This window comes from Patella vulgata, chromosome 1 (assembly GCF_932274485.2).
Source record: "Patella vulgata chromosome 1, xgPatVulg1.2, whole genome shotgun sequence".
Classification (NCBI taxonomy): Eukaryota; Metazoa; Mollusca; class Gastropoda; family Patellidae; genus Patella; species Patella vulgata.
In genome coordinates this window covers 77907199-77928606 of record NC_065879.2, presented here as the reverse complement: position 1 = coordinate 77928606, position 21408 = coordinate 77907199, and the positions used below count along the sequence as shown (strand labels likewise).

Genomic DNA, 21408 nt, shown 5'->3' with positions numbered 1-21408 from the left:
AAAGCCGTCGCGTAAATTCACTCATACTGAACAGTACGCTGTGTCTCAATTCACGCCACATGGCTAATTGTTTATATCACGGGGTTTGATTGACAGCTTGCAAGTGACATGTGTTTCGTCTGCATCGATGTTTTTTTGTGCTTGCTGACAGCGTTTTTCAACATAAACAGATCAAAATTATGGGCATGTGAGACATATAATATATAGTGCATTTTGGCACATAATGTCGATGTGAACGGCTTTTCCTTTTTTCTTCCATTTCCTCTTGAGAATGGCTGGGCTCGAATGTTTTTACGGCATTACTGTAGACCACCCATAGAAGATATATTTTATATTCCAATACGTTGGTGTCTGACGTTGACATGCTTTGGAATTTTATATATTTATTTGAATATATATGTGCCACAAGTCCGTTGAAATAAATAAAAACACTATCAGCAGATTCAGCACGCACATAAAATTTCAAGCAGACGAAATATCTCTCACTTGCAAGCTGTCAATCAAAGCACGTGATGTAAACAATTAGCAATGTGGCGTGAATTGAGGCACAGCGTACAGTTTAGTATGAGTGAATTTACGCGACGGCTTTGTGTACTTAACGTTAATAATACATAAATTCGTGTTTATGATATCCTAATAAACAACCGATTGGATCAGATTTTTGGCCAAAGGACGACGCGTGAACACAATACAGCAGTAAACTTGTGTCAAATCTGTATGCTTGCTATAGAGCCCATTCAGCGTGTTGAACCAACTATGTCACTTCCGGTTTTAATGAAAATTAATTTCTCGCTTACAAAAACTTTTTGGTTTGTGTTACTGAGGGGATTATTTATCAATATATATTTAAGATTTATGGAAACCTTGTTGAAAATCGTTGGTCTTCCCCTTTAAGTCCTAAATCGACGATTTTGACAGATGTGAAACGGAGTGGAAACGCATTACAAAACAGTATACTAATTTTTGGATATGGCGGCCATTTAGAGCAGAGATCTATTCTCGAAGTATGAAGTAGATTGATCTTTGTGTGCAGAATGAATACAATGCTTTAAGAGATGCTTTTTTGTGGGTTGCCTCCCTTGTTATAAGTTTGTTTTCTTTTTGATCGATCTATGAACATGTATATAATACATTTGTTTCATAGACTAGATCGAGGGAGCTGAACAAAAATCTTGTTGAAAAATACTAGTTAATTTTTTTTTTATGAATTTGATATGATTTTTAATAAACGTCAACAGGTGGGCAGAATCAAATCTTGGGCACAATTTGCCTTAATAATTGACATTCGACGTGATCCGCTGAGTCAATCCAGTGGAAAACTAATACAAAATCAACCAAAGGCATAATTATTTCAACGAGATCTGGAGGTTATGAGTGGCGCGGACACCATGGCGCGATTTCCGTCATGGATTTAAATTTTTTGCGTCGCCCTTTGCACCCCTCTCTGAAACTCTGAAATAGAAACAATCACGTGCTTACAATGCTTTATTCAACGGTATAATCATAAATGGTTGTTTGGCATCCTTTTCTTTCAGTGTAATCAAATATTTCCGGCGATATAATATCCGGAGAGTCACGGTGGCTAAGTAGATAAGACGTTGGTTCGCTAGCCTGGAGGTCGCGTGTTCGATCCCCTGCATTGGCCGATAAAGTTCATCGGGATTTTCCGGCGTGGTTTCACCTTGTCAGTTATGCAGGACGGATAGGGTCTGATAAGGACAGCTGACTAGTCGTTCGGATGGGACGAAAAATCGAGGCGTGAACGTAAAAGATCCATAGGCAGTTGGAATCCGATATAAGAGTAGGCCGTAGTGTCATAGTGCCACTGCCCTCATAGCGCACTGTATGGCGTATGTCAGTCGGAGCAGAGCAGTAGGACGTTAAACCCCATTTCATTTCATAACTTGCGACATGCCGACGAACGATTAGTCTGAATGTTTCAGAGGGGTTTAAACCCCTGTAAATACTGCAGGACAGATGGCCTGGCAAGAAACAACGTCGTTCACATGGGATGAAAACCGAGGTCCAGTGAAAGAATCCTTGACAGTTGGAATTCGAAATAAGAGAAGGCGTAAACAGCACTGCCCGGGCACATAAATTACCCATGAGCTCTGCCAGTCTCCAAAAGCCCGATTGGTGCAAAACTGTAGCACGTTAATCCCCATTTTATTTTATGTTGGTATGAGGTTGGATGGCCGAATGGTTATCAGGTGCGCGCTGTATCATAAGTTCTGTCATTGAGTCAACTGGCGTGGTTTCGATTCCCCGGTTGTACGTGACACGGAGTAGGGTCGTCTGCCCAACCTCGTAGGTTTTCTCCGGGTTCTCCGGTTTCCTCTCACTGCTAAAGACCCCTACGCCCAAGCGTATTATTGAAATAAAATTGAAACATGTGTTATTCCCGAAATGACCTAGTTTGTGTCGAGTGGATGTTAAACACTATTTCTCTCTCTCCCTCTCTCATTTTATGTTGTTATATTTCATTCTGTCAATTCGGTGTCTGGTAAATCAATTGATTGCTCTTAAGCCTGTAATGAATGTTATCCGAATGTTTATTACAATCATAAAAAGTCAGGTGTCACCAAGCCTATCCGCTGATTGGTATAATTCAAGCATGTGATACGCGAATATGGTTCATTGACATCACTCCATAAGTCAAACAACTCAACCTTGACACACGCCACAACAACGACAGACAACGGCCATATTTAAATCTCTGCTTTCCCGCTCCAAGTTGAATTGGAACAGAGCAGACCAACATCACAAGATCAAGCCATTCGGAAAGAGTTTTGAAGAGCAGAATCTCAAGAATCTTCATAATAATTCGTAAGTAATACAATGTATTTTTCTCCATGGCGGCCCTGTGTTCGATCCAGGTGCCGGCCAAGAATGTTCCTTTTGATTTTCCAGCATGGTTTCCCATGTCATTGGCGCAGCAAGTAACGGTGTCTTGTCATTTTCGTGCAGGTAAAAAAAAAAACCCGTTAGGGTTTGGGATTCGAAGAAGAGTATGCGGAAATGCCGCTTTCCTGGAAAAATTGCCAACATAGCACAGGGCACGTCATTGTCTGCGATATCACTTCTGTGGAAGCACCATGTAGTAGTAATAGGGCACGTTAGTGCCATTTTAGTTATTTATTTATTTTTTTTTTGTTTTTTTTTGTTTCTCTACTAAACTACGGTCTTCCTTTGTCAGACGTTATGCAAATCCCATTTTACCCTGCTCTTACAAGTTACATTATTGCACATCCAGTGGCAATGATATGCCGGTATCTGTTCTGTTGCGAGCGGCACAAATTAATATCAATTGTGATGGGCAATTATAAATTCAGATTTGTTTTTACTTATTCTATAGTTACAATCTCCCGAGGATCGATTGTAGTTTACAGATTCACAATCACCCAAAACTTCGATCAGACAAATCTAGACAACAACCTATTTAATAACATACACAAATGATAAAATTATATTGGGACAAATGAGTATAAGTACGAGTATAAAAACTTTGATCAGGATCAATGTGCAGGTAAAACCCTGCCGCATATTCATATGGTTTGATTAAACCCAACTGCTATGCGAACCAGAATCACGTGATATTATGCCACTCGAAAATACAGAAAAACTGTTCGGTAAGATAAGATTAAGATTTTAGTGTTCCACTATTTACTATTTGTAACATAACTACTTATTTCCATGCAAACTGTGATATGTGTTAAAAATTTTGCAACTGAACCCAATTTTACTTGCTCAAAGCCTCGAAAAGTGTATCAATTGTAGCCGTCAACAAGAATTATCAATCAATTGTAGCCGTCAATAAGAATTATCACGGCTACAACTATTGCAGCTAGATTAGTCCCAGTATTCGGTTAAAATCTTTTTATGCTCTCTGCGCTTCTACAGCTTTGGAAGTAGTAATTTGTAGACAGCCCTTAACAGGTGTCGTCTCTGCGTTGCCGTGGCAATTCTCAAGTTCGCAAAATTACACAGGATCTTGATGATCCAAAACTGACAGGATGAATAAACCATGAATCGGTATAATCCGACATGGTAATAATCCACGACATTAATCCCAAACTTGTATGACAACAGAGAGATCAAGTCTCTCAAAACAGCAAAATGTAAAACAGGGAGGCAATAAAACAGCACAATAAGTGCAACAGCACGAAATGGCAATAATTCTAGAACACAGACCATGTGGGTAAAATAGAAACTTACGACAAACTTTGCGTTCTGTACGAATTGCTAAGGAAGTTCTGCTCAGAAAGTTCTGCCTTCGGACTGGTTTGGTCCGACTTACATAGTTTATGGAAATTCTAGAACTTTGCAACCTTTTCTAGTTAGCTTCGTACATATACACAATATACATATATATTATACAGATCGCCAAATTCAGAAATTCCTGAATTGTGATATCTGTGCATATATATTATACAGAGTTAGATTTATATATATTTTATGTAATATTCTGTTTTAAATTACAAATAATGAAATATTGAAAATTTCCATTATATCAGTACAAATAATTAAATATAAAAATTTTCTGGATAAATTAATTCTCATTTGTGATGAGGCTGCTTTGTATGTTCAATATTTTTTAAATGGTGGTATTGGCATTACTGCCGTTTCTAAAGAAGGGGAATGCTATCAATCATTTTAAAAAGCAACCCACTCTATGACCAAAGGCAATGTTGTAAGATTGTCGTTTTGAATAAATTGAAACAGCACGTTCTCAGATGTGATACAAGCACGGTCGCGGTCATCTGTTAAATCGCCTATTTTCGCATTTATAATGAACAGCCAATATTTTAAAGTATTTTAAAACCAAAAGTACTTGGTTGCGCTCCTCAACCTTTTTAAGTTTTGAAATATAAAACAAAACATCGTTCACGAGACTTGAATGTTTAAGCAAAATCTCCCCATACCTACAGTGCATTCTTAGATAAGTAGGCGAGTAGAGGTTTTGTGATACCCTGTGTCAATCCTTTGATTAAATGCCCACTTGATTCAAGTATAGGGTCTAATACTCACGAATGTGAGAGGGGGGGGGGCATTGTAAATAGGTAAATAAACTTTTTATTCAAATCAAATAGGGTAACTTGTGAAACAAAGTTAAGAGCTATATTTCAAAATTCAAAATTCAAAATAGTCGACCGATGACATTTAAAATGATTTTTTTCCTCCTGACTTCAGGTTTTAGAAGTAGCTATCCGTTCACCATGTTGAGTATATTTGATGTCGTAATGTCTCCATGTAAAACCATAATCCAGAAAGCACGTGAGGTATGGCCGGAAGTTTATATCCTATGGTTTGCTATGGTTGGTCAGATTGTAAGCCTCGCCACACCCTATTGGTCCATAACATCGTCTGGTTATTCTGGTCTGTGGAAAGAATGTAGGGCTGGAGAATGTATCGGTGTTTTTGAATATGGCGATCCAAGTCGTAAGTAAACCTTTTAAATTGGAAAACTATGGGGATTTCTGAATAAGGCCAACGTTGGTCGAGCGGCAGGCCACTGGATTCTCAATACGAATGATACTGATTGAATCCTGGCATGTGCATAATTTTCGAACACGACTATCATTTATCAGTGCCTAGGTTTTCGTATAGTAGGTAAAACGCATATGGCGGAAATTTAGAGCGCATAAACATTTGGGTGTTTCGATAATTTTTTCTGTGTATATACATTCTTACATGACAATCAACCTTTATTAAACATTAAAAATTTACATTCATGGAATGGAAATAGTTTATAAACCTCAAATCAGATTAGATTTCCTACCAGGGTATGGGGCGGGTGGGTATGTGCCCTCCCTACCGACAAAGTGCACTCTCTTTTGAAAATACTCCTGGAAATGCGCGTGTCAATGTCAGCATATTCTCATTACCTTGGTGCCCCATTTCCTGCTGTCCATCCCTTGTTTTCAAATAGATCCTCAGGACTTAACCATAATCCCTCAATCAAGTAGGCCCAAGCACGCCCCTGGAGACCGTCTGCTATAATAATATATAGTTACGCCAAGCGTCATAGGTCTGTAATTTGTACAAAATTGTATTCGATTATCGCCAGTTTTCCGCCGTTTCCTGGCCCCACACCGAGCATAATAATTTTGATACAGCCGGTATGTTGAATTCAAAGGTTCTTTACGTGCATTCAAATGTCACGTGTATGTGGTTGCACCTCCTTTATTTCTCCTACTCGAATGACAAGACAGCACTTTAGCCCGTCACGCATGTTCGTCGCTACCCCTCACATGTGATGATTCGAGCCTATAAAATCGTTAGATTCTACATTGTTCAACAAAGCCTTATATTTAGAATAGTGCCTGGTGAATATAAATGTAAATGAAAAAGATCTCCGGTGTAGCCTTCCTCTTTTTTCATCTATTTCAGATTGGTTACGGTGTGTCCAGATTGTCGTCTGCTTGTCGTTACCTTTGACCCTACTATCCGCCATCTTTCTTCTGCTAGCATCAACAAGAACCAACACAAACTGTTCAACACCTGGTGGTTTCGCAAGCCTAACAGCTGGTAAGACTCCCTGTATGTACGTAATAATGAATAGGGTCGCCTGTCAAACCCCGTGACTTCGGTTTCATCAGTAGCCACACCCCTCCCCACCCACTCCTCTACGCGCAAGCGATTTGTTAAAAAAAAAAAAATGAACTATTTGTAGTACCGAAATGACACAGTTTGTATGTGTGTCGGGGGACGGGGCTTGCGTCGGAGTTTTTCATAAGGTCATCCAAAGGCAAGTAGCGCGGTTTCGACCCACATTTCTACGTGACATGGATTAGCGTTTCCTACGGTGTTATTGGTAAAGACGTCAAAGGTTATCGTTTTGCTCTGGGCGTCATAATAATATGCATTTCGCATTTCCCTCGGTAGCTCGAGCATTTCTAAGCGATAAATTCAGATTCTGTATTTGTACAAATACAGTCGTTAAGATGGGACAAAAGCCGATTCTTGTAAAAAAAAAAAATAAACGGCCCTCATTTCAGATATCAAATATCGATTTCGTTTCGTTTTATTTTGTATATGGCAAAGGTCGTTTTATTTTGTATATTGTAAAGGCCGGTATATTTTAATTCGTCTCAAAATGACCTTTATCCTTGATAAATTATAGGTTGCATGCTGTTGCTGGGTGGTGGTTTCTATGGCTACCAGCAGAATGATGCTTCAGCTATTGGTTGGAGTCTTCTGGTGAGCGTTATAAGTGGCTGTATGTGTGTCTTCTGTAGTACCCGGATGATAATAAACTGCATCAAACGCGAGGACGAAATCGAGGTACAGAAAGTGTTTAAACCTGGGCCAACCAATTTATAGAATTTGCGCAACAACGCCCGTTTATAGTTGAACGAACTGCATAATTTACGAAACGGCGTCTGTGTAAACCTGGATTACGAAACGGAGTCTCTGTAAATGTGGTATAGTAATTTATATAAATTACGAAACTACCACTTTTAAAACTTATTAATAAAATCTGCGAAACTAGATTTGTGCAAAGTCCTTAATTGGGCGGGAAAACTGAGATGTGAAGATTTTATGACATATTTATACAAATATTTTAATATACTTTAAATATATACATTATATAGGCTCTTTTACTTTTAGTCTCGATTGCTCCAGGCAATTATCTGCTCTTCCACTGCAACCGTTACGTTCTAGGCAAATGGTGCCAATTTAAATATGGTTTTTCTATATTCATGTACGTCTTACGATTAGTTGACCCCCACCCTGTTATCTGAACTGAAGTATGCAGAATGTATTAGTGACTGGACTGAGACACGGCTTGAACTGTATACTTCGGAACAGCCAGACGCTCAGTTATCATATACGCAACTGGTGCTAATTGGCCAGGTCAATCAGTGTTCGTTGTAGTGGAAGCAGGGACAATTGCTCTGAAGCAATATTGACATCGAATTCCAATCATTCAATTGACTGCTCTTTAGTCGGTTGATATAGAATTTTAATATTTTAAGCTGTTCAAATTACGTCTAGACATATATTTTATTTTCCATAGAATTTTATATTAAATTTGTTATTAAAAATTTATTTTGTATAGTTATTTGTAACTTGAATCAAATCGACTGTGTAGTCTTAAGGTCAGTAGTTACTATAACGGATTGTCATGGTGAGTCGCCATTCTTAAAGGAGATAAAGTAGTCTGTTGGATTGGCTCTATTTCGTTTAGGAATGTAGGAAGCTCTCTATTCGATGAAATTTCGTTTCGGAAATTTTGTTTATAGAACATTGAACGATGATTATCTTCACACACCATTCAATGAAATTAAAAAGTTTACATTGGTTTATATTGATTTCGGAGGTTTTTGCATTAAGTGGTTTAACGCGTGCGCGTGAAATAACAAGATGTCATTAGTCAAGTGGCGTGGTTTCGATTCCCCGCTTGTATGTGGCGAGACGCAGGGTTTCCTCCCACTACTAAAGAACCCTACGAGCAAACGAATTATTATTCAAAATAAAATTGAACCATATGTTAGTCCCAAAATGACCCTAGTCTCGGTCTTGCACAGAAAGTAATAATAATTATACTAGATTTTTGTGCAAGCTAGTCCAGTATAGATCAAGATCTTTTTTTTATAATACTCGTTGGCGGTTAATTATGGAATACCAAATTGGGCATTTGTTTATTATCGAAGCTTAATTTTGTCAAAACTTTACACCTTGATAACTGAGCCCAGAAAGTTATTCAGATTTTCCAGCTTGGTTTACCTTGTTCGTGGTACAGGGCGATGAAATGCGCCTAGTCGTTTGAATGGGACGTAAAACGGAGGTCAGCCCATGTATTCATTGACATGTACGGAAATGAAACCCTGAAGGTTGGGAGTCGATGAAGAGTAAGCGGAAACGGCCCTCAAGCAGATTGTATGGCGTATGCATGCGTTCATTAGAACGGTCGGGGACCAATTTATATCTTGTTCAAACAATAATCGAAATAATTCGAATAAAGTACTTTCATTTCGATTACCTCATGTAACATGACAATCGGTTTTAAGATATTTAATGGATTCTTTCAATTTGATTCCTAAATTTATTTTAATCGATCCTTATGGAATCAAATCGTAGGCTAGGTTTATCGTCCAGGATCCATACGCTTTTACACGAAATAAACAAATTTTATTTTTTTTACATTCATTGCGTTAACTTTCTTGTGACATATTTAAGATGTAGGGAGTCCTATTGTCTCGGTGGATAAGTCTCTGACTGATGTGGTTCCTCCTTGTCAAGGGACAACGTATAGTCTGTCGGATGGGACAAAACCCGAGGTCATGTGTACACATTGGCGTGTACGTTAAAGATCCCTTGGCAGTTGGAAATCGATATAAGAGTAGGTCGTAAGGCATAATTTCCCTCATGGTAGAATTTCCGTCATGGCACACTGTATGGAATATACCCAGCTCCCAGTCGGAGCAGAACAGTATCACGCTAAACCCCATTTCGTTTCATTTATATAGCGCTACATGACATCATGTGTTTCTTTAAAAAACAACCAATGATTGAAGGTCTGTCATTGAGCCAACTTACGATGTTTCGATTTCTCGGTTATACGTGACAAGGAGTAGAGTCGCCTGTCCAACCTCGTGGGTTTTCTCTCGATCCTCCGGTTTACTCCCACTGCTAAAGACCCCTACGCGCAAGCGAATTATTGAAATAAAATTGAACCATATGTTAGTCCCGAAATGACATAGTATGTGTCAAGTGGACGTTAAAACCCCTGTAATACTATAGGGTTGTTTTAATTCTATGAAAGGTGTTCTGTTTAATATAGAAATTCGTTACCTACATGATGTGTGGCGAAAACTAGGCTACTGAAGTACCTTGCGTTATTCCACTACTTTCTTAGACAGTTATGCCAGTATCCATTTCTGGAAGGGGGTTACGGTCTTCCAGTCATCGCGTGCACAGTCCAATTCAATAGAAAACGGTTGACGTAAAACCGTACCCATTCGAAACACTTACCCAAACATGGTAATAGTCCCTCGCTAATAGCTGACGCATCTACTCAGCCAAATTAAAAACTTGACACTCGGGATGTTTGGGACTAGATTTTTAATATTTGGTTTAAGGCAACTATTTTAGTGTTTTATGTTGTGCACAGACGACCTTGACATCAACAGAAAGCAAGAATACGTCTCGCCGAAAGTCCTTGACATTGATAACGTTCGTGATGTCACAGTACCCCCCAAAATGAAATTCACAGACTTGGAGAACAATCGAAATAAAGTGTTTAGTAACGGTTGTGGCCTCCTCTAGCGTCTCGTACTGCCGCACAACGTCTTCTCATGGATCTCAGAACATTAGTAAACACTACCCGAGGAAGACGTCGCCACTGCTCAGCAAGAGCATGTTGAAGGTCCTGCAACGTCAGTGGTGGATTCACTTGCTGACGAACACGTCGACCCAGTTCGTCCAAGATGTGTTCAATAGGATTAAGGTCGGGGCTAAGCGACGGCCAATCCAGGACTTGGACACCGGCATTTCTTAAAAAATTCTGGGTAGCAATTGCTGTATGGGGTCGAGCATTGTCTTGTTGAAACGTTAGTCCAGGCCCATGTCTCTGCATAAACGGAAGAAGAACCACGTGACTTTACAATTTTATGAAATTAAAGGCTTCTTACTACTTACTATCGTTAGAAACACCTTAAAATTTATTTGACTTACCAGAAAAAAAAATTTGTTGAAATTCATCAGTGTCAAGTTTTTAATTTGGCTGAGTATATATTTTCTATATAAGTTGAGCGGAGTTAAATTTCCCTTCAGTCATCATCCGGCGTTTCTAGCCGTACAGTTATCCGCCTTGGCTTAGAGGCCGGGATAGGGACAATATGTAGTGGTTCAGCCCTAAGGTCTGAGTTCTAGGCTTGTTAAACTCAGACTGTAGATATTAAACATGTAATAACTCCTAATGTAGTTTCCTGTATTTCATATAAAAACATAGTTTCTAGAGCCAATCAGTTGGTTAGTGAAAACAATTTTGTACACAACTTGAGGCCAGAGTTAATTCATCTATTTAACCAGCGGCTGCCAGGCAGGATACGCCCACATTTTCGAGAGATGGATAGAGAACAAGCTAAAAAGAAAGTGATTTTTCCTACAATCAAGGGCCATAATTCAGGAAATTACAATTCGATATGCGCAAATATCGAAAGGAACCGAGATCTTTGTGTTATAAACTTACATTTCAAGTTTCAACAAAATTGGATAAAAATTGTGACCTCCATAGGATCCACAACCTTGATATACCGTATCTTTACGCTATTTGAGAACGAAGGGCGGCCATTTTGTCTGTCAGTTTTGGGTCGATTTTCACGAAATTCGAACTCAGCCGTCCTTATGGTGTAACGGTGATATAATAATATAATAATACGCGATTTTTCGTACAATCAGGGGCCATAATTCAGGAAGTTACGGTCTGATATGCGCAAATATCGAAAGGAAACGAGATCTTTGGGTTATAAACTTACATTTCAAGTTTTAACAAAATCGGATAAAAATTGTGACCTCTATAGGGTCCACAACCTTGTTATACCGTATTTTTACACTACTTGAGAACGAAGGGCGGCCATTTTGTCTGTCAGTTTTGGGCCGATTTTCACAAAATTCGAACTCAGCCCTCCTTAGGGTGTAACGGTGATATAATAATACGATTTTTTAAATCAGATAAAAATTATGACCTCTATTGGGTCCACAAGCTAAAAACGCGATTTTTCGTACAATCAGGGGGCATAATTCAGGAAGTTACTGTCCGATATGCGCGAATATCGAAAGGAACCAAGATGTTTGGGTTATACACTTACATTTCAAGTTTCAACAAAATCGGATTAAAATTGTGACCTCCATAGGGTCCACAACCTTGATATACCATATTTTTACGCTATTTGAGAACGAAGGGCGGCCATTTTGTCTGTCAGTTTTGGGCCGATTTTAACAAAATTCGAACTCACCCCTCCTTGGGGTGTAACGGTGATATAATAGTACGATTTTTTAAATCAGATAAAAATTATGACCTCTATAGGGTCCACAAGCTGAAAACGCGATTTTTCGTACAATTAGGGGCTATAATTCAGGAAGTTACGGTCCGATATGCGTGAATATCGAAAGGAACCGAGATCTCTGGGTTATAAACTTACATTTCAAGTTTCAACAAAATTGGATAAAAATTGTGACCTCTATAGGGTCCACAACCTTGATATACCGTATTTTTACGCTATTTGAGAACGAACGGCGGCCATTTTGTCTGTCAATTTTTGGCCGATTTTCACGAAATTCGAACTCAGTCGTCCTTAGGGTGTAACGGTGATATAATAATACGGTTTTTTAAATCGGATAAAAATTATGACCTCTATAGGGTCCACAAGATAAAAACGCGATTTTTCGTACAATCAGGGGCCATAATTCAGGAAGTTACGGTCCGATATGCGCGAATATCGAAAGGAATCGAGATCTTTGGTTTATAAACTTATAAGTTTCAACAAAATCGGATAAAAATTGTGACCTCTATAGGGTCCACAAGCTAAAAACGTGATTTTTCGTACAAACAGGGGCCATAATCCATGATGTTTCGATCCGATACATGCCAATATCGAAAGCAGCCGAGATCTTTTGGAGATAAACCTATATTTCAAGTTTCGTCCAAATCGGATAAGAATTATGACCTGTAGAGGGTCCACAAACAATTGTGGACGGACGGACGGACGGACGGATGTCCGGACGGACAGGGGCGACGGCATAATACGTCCACATGAAAATGTGGGCGTATAAAAACACAGTACTGTGTAATACTATTTGATAATTGATGCGAAATTGTATTAGACGAATATAAGTGCACCAGAGGACATGAGTTATAATTTGATAAATACATATGTTTTATTTGTATTCTCCATCGTCAGTATACTAGCTATGGTATGAGTTTATTTAAAACGAAAATTTAATTGTTTATGAAATACTGTGAGAATAACAGGAAAAGGATAGATTCTATGTCTAAAAGCACGTAATCGGAAATTTACCATTTCATATTTGGCACGAGTGACCAATCACATGATTAATTACATCATAATTAGCCAACAGAATAATTAACGGGTGTGAATCTGAGAATATATAATTAACGGTTGTGAATCTGAGAATATATAATTAATAGAATGTGCGCTATAGGTTAGACATCATGAAGATTTGAGACAGGACACATCAGCTAGAAATTCGCTGGCAGAGACCGTTGAGGTCCAAGTGGCAACATCTGGGTTGAGGGATAGAGAGAATGACTTTAATACAATCTATGCTTGTATTACAATGTATCGGAGCTTAAACATACATTATGCAAAAGCTAAATCTGCCTATTGCAGGTCTTTCTTTAGGCCTGAAATGTTATCTAAATTATTAATTACACATTACTTAACTTATCCGGACCATAATCAACTCTCGGGGATCACGTGGCTAAGTGGGTAAGACACTGGCTCGCTAGCCTGGAGGCCGGGTGTTCGATCCCTGCATTGGCCGAGAAAGTTCATCCAGATTTTCCGGCGTGGTTCCCCCTTGTCAGTGATGCAAGACGGAGGGCCTGACAAGGACAGCTGTCTAGTCGTTCGGATGGGACGAAAAACCGAGGTCAGGTCCCGTGTACACATTGGCGTGCACGTAAAAGATCCCTTGACAGTTGGAATTCGATATACGAGTAGGCCGTAGTGCCACTGTCCGGGCAAAATTTCCCTCATAGCACACTGTATGGCGACTGCCCGTCTTCATTAGCCCAGTTCGGAGCAGAACAATAGGACGTTAAACCCCATTTCATTTCATTTCATTTCCATAATCAACTCTCGATGTCATCGCTAGCCTGCGATATTTTCTGGATTAGAATCCTATCTGCGGCTTAACGCTTATTGATAATTAAATTTTAAAAAATGGATAATCGAGACTATGTTTTTTTTATCGTACCGACTTTAGTAATGATGATCGAGGCTAGACCCAAAATTCAATCGCTAAAATCCCGGTTCATAGTGGATCAGTTTGACTGAAATTTTCAGCAAATTGCCTTTACATTATCTAGTTTTTAACTATTATAGTGAGAAATGCCAGCTATTTACCTAATCTCCCATAAAGTATCTTTAATATAAAACTGTAATCAAGAAACTCTTGTATTTGTTGTTCCTGTTAGTGATACTAATTAAGATGCAGTACAACGTGTAGCTGTCATCAATGTGGGATGGCAGAATGACATTTAAAGATACGTCCTAGCCAGTTAAAGAATTACAAATACAACCAGAGAATATACTAGACGATCAAGGGATGTTCTAAAATATGTAGTAAGAAACGATGCATGGGTTTATACGTCGGATGTGGCGACCGGTTTTCAGGTGTTGTCCGCTCTCCACGTCTGCCAGACAACCCATGGTGCTACAAGCAAGTGCCCCCCCCCCCCCACACACACACACCATCTCTCTCCCTCGGACATAAGCTCAAATGAATAAATATCCCAAACTAACAGACAAGGCAGACAATTTCATTTTATTTCAAGTCGAAATCAAAAACCATCAGAGCAACCGACAAAACGGACGCAGTAACAAGTTTAATATGCAGTTATGGTCACGTATTCGTATTGTACCTATGCAATTGTGGTCATACTGATCTTAAGTGCATTAATAAATGCAATGAAATGGGATTTAAAGTCCTACTGTTCTGCTCCGACTAGGCTAATGAAACACATTAATAAATAAAGATAGTTAAAGCACTCTAACCGTAGCTAAAATCAAACGCACACACTGTGACCAAGAAAGGGGGTGTAAAATTTATCCCCCCCCCCCCCACGCCCCTCGCTCCGTAAAGTAAAGAAAAATGATATTCATAAAATATTTCGAACTGATTTCCTGATATTCGCCAATGTGGTGTTACACTTTATAATGTGGGTTAAATTTGTATTTTCATTTTGGGGGATGGGTGGGCGAATGGTTAACGCGCACGCGTGGTATCAAAAGGTCTGTCATTGAGTCAATTGTCGTGGTTTCGATTCTCCGCTTGTACGTGACAGGGAATAAGGTCGGCCTCTAACCTCGCGGGTTTTCTCTCGGTTCTTCGGTTTCCTCCCACTTCTAAAGACTTTTGTATTATCGAATTAAAATTGAACCATATGTTAGTCCCGAAATGATCTAGTATCGAGTGGACGTTACCCCCCCCCCCCACCCCTCTCTCTCTCTCTCTCTCGCGTGGACAAATTGTATCTAATGTGATCAACCTGGTTCTATTCTGTTAAGAGGAGCCAAAGTGCCTCAGTGAGTTAAGAGGCTGGCTCGGGTTCACTCCCGGGCTGGAAAGGGACATAACGTATAGTCGTTCGGGTGGGACAAAAACCCGAGGTCCCGTGTACATCTCTCTCTCTCAACAAAATTTTAATTCTTATTATGTTAACATATTGCGTTTCTCAAAACTTTATTTTACAATAACCAGTCCCTTATTTAAGACTGCAAATGGGTGTTGAGTAGGAGGCGGTGTGGATCTGTACCCGCTCGAATGAAAGTGTTGTCGAGCAAGAGGCTGTGTATACTTCTTCGCCGTGGTATCCGCTCCTAATCCTAAACACACACACACCCACACACACATTATTTAATGTTTCAAATTTATTTCAATAATTCGCTTGCTCGTAAGGGTCTTTAGCAATGGGAGGAAACCGGAGGACCCAGAGACACCCCCCCCCCCCGATAATGGACCCTACTACTTCTCACCACGCCACTTGACACAATGCTAGACCTTGTGATGTCACGCGCACCCGATAAACGACTAGACCACCCAAACGACCTCAGGGAAAAAGAAATAGGGCTAGACGTTAAATTTACCTAAACTTTACGTAAAAATGGCCAGTCAGTTTACCATCATTTTGCTCATTTTTTTTAACGACGTTAATCTAATGTAAACCTTACGCCATTTTTACGTTATATTTGCGTCATTTTCTATTTTGTGTTTGGTGCTGACGGTCTGAGGAAAAGAAAACAATAAAAATGCATAATGTGGTCCATGAAAGTAAAAAGACCCGAATACAATAGCTGTCATGAGATCATGTATAATTCTTAGGCAAATATCAGATCTATGTAAAATGTCTGGGATGAAGAAAAGGACGAAATATACATTGTCTTTTCTGTTTATTCCATTAGTCGCCTGAAATTAAAATTACCTGTAAAAATATAATGATGACTGAATTACAGAAAAATAAATCTATCAATCAAGGTCATTTGGGCCGAGACTTTAAACAGCTCTACACCACCAGATATACTTCAACTAAATAATATTATTAATATGCCCTTTTGTCAAATAAATCTTTTTATGAAAACATTTTAGTCTGCGTCCGTGTTTATAAAACATTTAAAAAATCTCCAGTATCTTCTAATGGATTTCATAAAAGTTTTCGCTTTTTTTTTGGTCAAATCATTCAAGTTTGTCAATAATAACCACTTTGATTTCTACTTGGGAGAGACAGAAGTCAGTGATTTTTTTTCGTTTGCTTTGCTTTTCAATACAAGAGCGAAAAGTCTGGCCTGAGACTACATACCGTATAAATATAAGGACACCGGGTGGAGTCAGTCAAAGAACGATTCTTGCTGGTGATGACGTGGACACGTCAGGTAAGTGAGAAAACATTTCTCTTTATCAAAGTTTTCTTACTATTACATAGCTTTGTCATGTTGTGTTTAAGATTGATGAGTTTATCTTGTTTTGAACACATATTTCGTTGTCGGACACTTTCTTTTTCTTCTTGTCGGACCTTCTATTACGAGTACACGTTATCGAGCGCGATATTTTGTATTCCAGGTCTCTATAAAGTAAACGAAATGAAATGGGGTTTAACGTCCTAAGAACAGTAACGTCTTTATCTCCTAATTATGCTAGTTAAAAATACAAAATGGTAATGCGGTTTTAATTGCTTAATGTTAATAAGTATTTAATCGTAGTTTTCGACTATAACGGATTAAGATCCACCCGGGGAATCATTATTGTTCATCAATCCTGGACATAATAACATATCATATTGTTTACGATGTTTTCACACATGAAAGCTAAAGACAACACGGGAATTTGTCAGATATTGAAAGAAGTAAAACAAAATGTTATGAAAGGTAATATTCCTGTTAAACAGTATGATGTAAAACATGTTGTGAATGGTAATATTCCTTGTGACAGTATTGGGTCTTTATATCGGGTTCAGATGACAAGACTACTTTAACATCTTATAATACTTTTATTCTCTGCTTCTTACATATCAGTTACAAACATCGTAATGTTAAAGACACTCATAACTAACTTGTATTGAGGGAGCCATGTCCTAGCTTGACATAAATGTGCCAACTCCAAGACGACCTCCCTCGTGCCGTGTCTAGGCGCCCATGGCCTCCGCCCTCGTGTCCTGGCTGGACCTCTCTCTCTCTCTCGATTCGTTTGTTATCTGGGTTTATAAACCCTTCCAGACAAAGGAATCTTATTAGACATCTGGCTAATGTATCATATATCATATCAGATTTAACCTTTAGTACAGTTTATCAGACAAAGAAAGTTTAAATAAGACATGCCAACAACAAGTTATGGTTACATAATAACATAAGGAATGCTACCAAGACCTCCAGGGGTGTCGATAGTAGACAGGTTTAAAATCACTTTCGCGTGTCAAGATGGTAGGAAGCGTCTATAACATCTGTTATTATGTAACATACCTTCCCTTTTTTTGAATAAAGTATATAAAATAACTTTTATAACTTTTTAAGACCGTTACAAAATTAAATACAAATGGAGTCGATAATAACTACCCTAATTAAAATATAAACAAAAATACGACAAATAACAATCCACTGATTAAGCAGGAGGTTTCAGACGGTATTTGGACAAGAGTCTAAAGCCTAGTTCACAACCCGCCGTACGTGCTACTGGTCTACGGGGGAAATTTTAGTAAACCCGTGCGTGCGACTTACGCGTCACTTGCGTGTGTTCGGTACCGTAGAAGATCACAGACTGGCGGGTTATGAGGTAGATTTTAGATATTGTACCCAAAGAATCCCGAATAACGTGCTGGGATTTGCGAATAACGAATAACGAGCCAGCACGTTAATCGGGATTCGCCACTAAAACAGAACGATCTACCTTGCATCCGACCATTTTCTCGTTGGGTGGCCGACTAGCACGGAGGCAACCGTTTGTCAAGCGAGTAGGTTGCGGAGGGGTTTGTTAGAGTGTATGGGACAGTCATCTCCAGTAATCACCTGTTTTATTGCCGAATTCCGAATAAAATGCTGGCTCGTTATTTGTGATTCACGAAAAAAGGAATAACGAGCCAGCACGTTAATCGGGATTCGCCACTAAAACAGAACGACCTACCTTGCATCCGACCATTTCCTCGTTGGGTGACCGACTAGCACGGAGACGACTGTTTGTCAAGCGAATAGGGTGCTGACTGGTTTGTTGTCGTGCACTGGGTAGTCATCTACAGCAATCACCTGGTTAGAAGAAGTCATTATAATCCCATCATATTTAACTTTCAGTAATTTTTGTCCCAATCCATTTGTAATTTATGTATGTTCTAGGATAAACTATGTTTAAACCAAAGCATATGCCACTTGGAGTTCAGTGGATTTTTTCTCACTTATATAGCCTTCGAATACCATTTGAAAATCACTAGATAAGAGAAAACGAGAAAAATGGAAAAGTCCGTGCATTACCATGTTTTTATTAAGTATAGAATGCATAAAAACAAGGTAATGTATGGACTATTTCTATTTTTCTCGTTTTCCCTTATCTAGTGACATTCAATTACTATTTTGAATTATCAGATATCCTCTCATAGCCTCACATAACAACTTTTGGTCTTCGAAGGAATTATTAGTGAGCAGAAATTCGCCCGTGTATCTGTTATCACTCGTCACTTCAGTCAGTTATATAGACGGATAACTTGGGTTTTCCTTTTTCGTTCGTCATTTCCCTTATTTGGAACGGGTTTTACCAGTTCTATCACATATTTGATGGAGGCAGACCACCATAGAATTTCAAAATCTCGGTACCCACAAATTGTAGTTCGTCTATTATAGCAATTCTCCCTCTTTCTCTTTTGGTCTAGAATTGACGAAGAGGGTTTGAATTGAAATTTCCTGTCAGGTTTTGGTAAATATTCATGATTTTAAGGCGGAAGAGTTATTAGGTTAGCTACGGTGATATGTACGGCAACTAGTTACATGATTTAGTATGCTTCTTCAAGTTTGCGTATCTCAAACTTTTGGTGGTCAACCCTATACAAATTTTAGTGCAAAGAGATGATCATTTGTTCCTCTGTCTAGTGAAAAGCATTCAAATCAATGAAAATTTGGGTAAAAGTTGGAGGTGGGGCAAAGAGGCCAGAATTAACATTGAAGTCAATGTGGAAAATTAATGGTGGTCTGCCTCCTGATAATGACTGACACAAATGTTGTCCTTAAAGAATTTACACTTAAGAGTTAGGTTCCTTGCAACGAAAGGAAATCAGTACTTTATTTTACCTTTGAATACCACTCAGATAAACAATTATATGACAAGATCTTAGACAGTATTCCTATATATTGGGTAGATTTGATTTCAGTATCCGAATTTGTAGGAAGGGGAATATATTAATTGATATCGAAATTAACATTAATGAAAGACAAATTAAGTTCTCCGAATTTAGTGTAAAACATGCTACAAATATGAGATTTTGGCTAGAAAGGGGTTTCACCCTCTGTCAACATTTCAGGCCTTAAGAAAGACCTGCAATATGCAGATTTAGCTCTTGCATAATGTATGTTTAAGAGACCACTGTTGTAAAATAAACCAGTGTAGTAGCTTCATATATTTATTCACATAGTATATTAAATACAACGAATGGAAGTAATGTAGGTCCCGTGGACACATTGGCGAGCACGTAAAAGATCCCATGACAGTTGGAATTCGAAATAAGAGTAGGCCGTAGTGCCGCTGTCCGGGAAAAAATTTCCTTCATAGCACACTGTATGGCGTATGTCCGTCTTCATTAGCCCAGTTCGGAGCAGAACAGTAGGACGTTAAACGTTATTCCATTTCATTACTAATATTATACAACTCTTTATAGAGCGGGAGCCCAAGGGGTTAACCTAGCTGAAAAGTGTACCAATTTTCTCCTATATGGTATCAATGCATGTATATCTGGTATCATCAGAATGTAAGTCTGCCAGGTTTCTGGTGGTGGGTGTGGTATTCCAGCCCAAAATGACATGACCCCAACCCCCCAACTAGTCTAGATTAGCTCAATAGTGTATCACATGAAAATCTTACATCAGTATACCGTACATCTTCATGTGTTACAAAAACACTCTAACAGACATTTCTAGTGGTGGGGTACCCCTGACAGAGCTATGTAATTGCCAGACATTTGTAGTGGGAGAGTATCCCTGACAAGAGTTTTCTAATTTCCAGACCGCAGCTAGGCTAGATTAGCTGAAACCTGTACCACCTAAAACAGTTTTGGAGTTGTTCAGTACCACTACAAGAATGAATGGCCTCTGACAGACAGTTTGTGTGGTGGGTTACCCCTAACAGACACGCCAAAATGCCCCCCACTACGATAGATTAACCGGGACTGTTCCCGTGGTCCAAAACATTATAAATTGTGCCAGGATGTGTAAAATACTAATTCCTAGCACGTATGAAATGAAATGGGGTTTAACGTCCTACTGTTTTGCTCCTAAACTGGGCTAATGAAGACGGGCATACACCATACAGTGTGCTATGAGGGAAATTTTGCCCGGGCAGCGGCACTATCGCCTACTCTTATATCGAATTCCAACTGCCAAGGGATCTTTTACGTGCATTCCAATGTATACACGGGACCTCGGTTTTTCGTCTCATCCGAAGGACTAGACAGCTGTCCTTGTCAGGCCCTCCGTTCTGCACCACTGACAAGGGGAAACCACGTCGGAAAATCGGGGTGAACTTTCTCGGCCAATGCAGGGATCGAACACCCGATAGCCCCATAAAACGTTTTATGCCAAAAAAAAAAATTTCTTGTAACCGCAGTTTATCGCCTCTGCCATACGTGCTAGGTATTAATATTCTATGCATCCTGGCTAAAAATTTAATTTTTTAGAACAAGGGAACAGTGCCCGCTAATCTAGCCTAGTTGGGGGCGTGACATTTTGGGGCGTGTCTATAAGCGGTAACCCACCGCACAAACTGTCTGGCAGTGGTCATTCATGATTTCTGTGGTGGTACTGAACAAATCCGAAACTGTTGTAGGGGGTACAGATTTCAGCTAATCTAGCCTAGCTAGATAACTCTTGTCAGGGATACCATACCACTACAAATGTCTGACAATTACATAGCTCTGTCAGGGGTAACCCACCACTAGAAATGTCTGTTAGAGTCTTTTTGTAACACCTGAAG

The 21408-nt window shown here is 39.1% G+C and overlaps 1 long non-coding RNA gene across 1 annotated transcript; it reads left to right on the top strand.

Moving 5' to 3' along the window:
- Positions 1-2588: 2588 nt before the first annotated feature.
- Positions 2589-8048, top strand: LOC126811221 (uncharacterized). The gene is made up of 4 exons (XR_007675436.2): positions 2589-2826; positions 5191-5439; positions 6391-6528; positions 7124-8048. It is a non-coding gene; the product is annotated as an uncharacterized LOC126811221 (long non-coding RNA).
- Positions 8049-21408: the final 13360 nt, after the last annotated feature.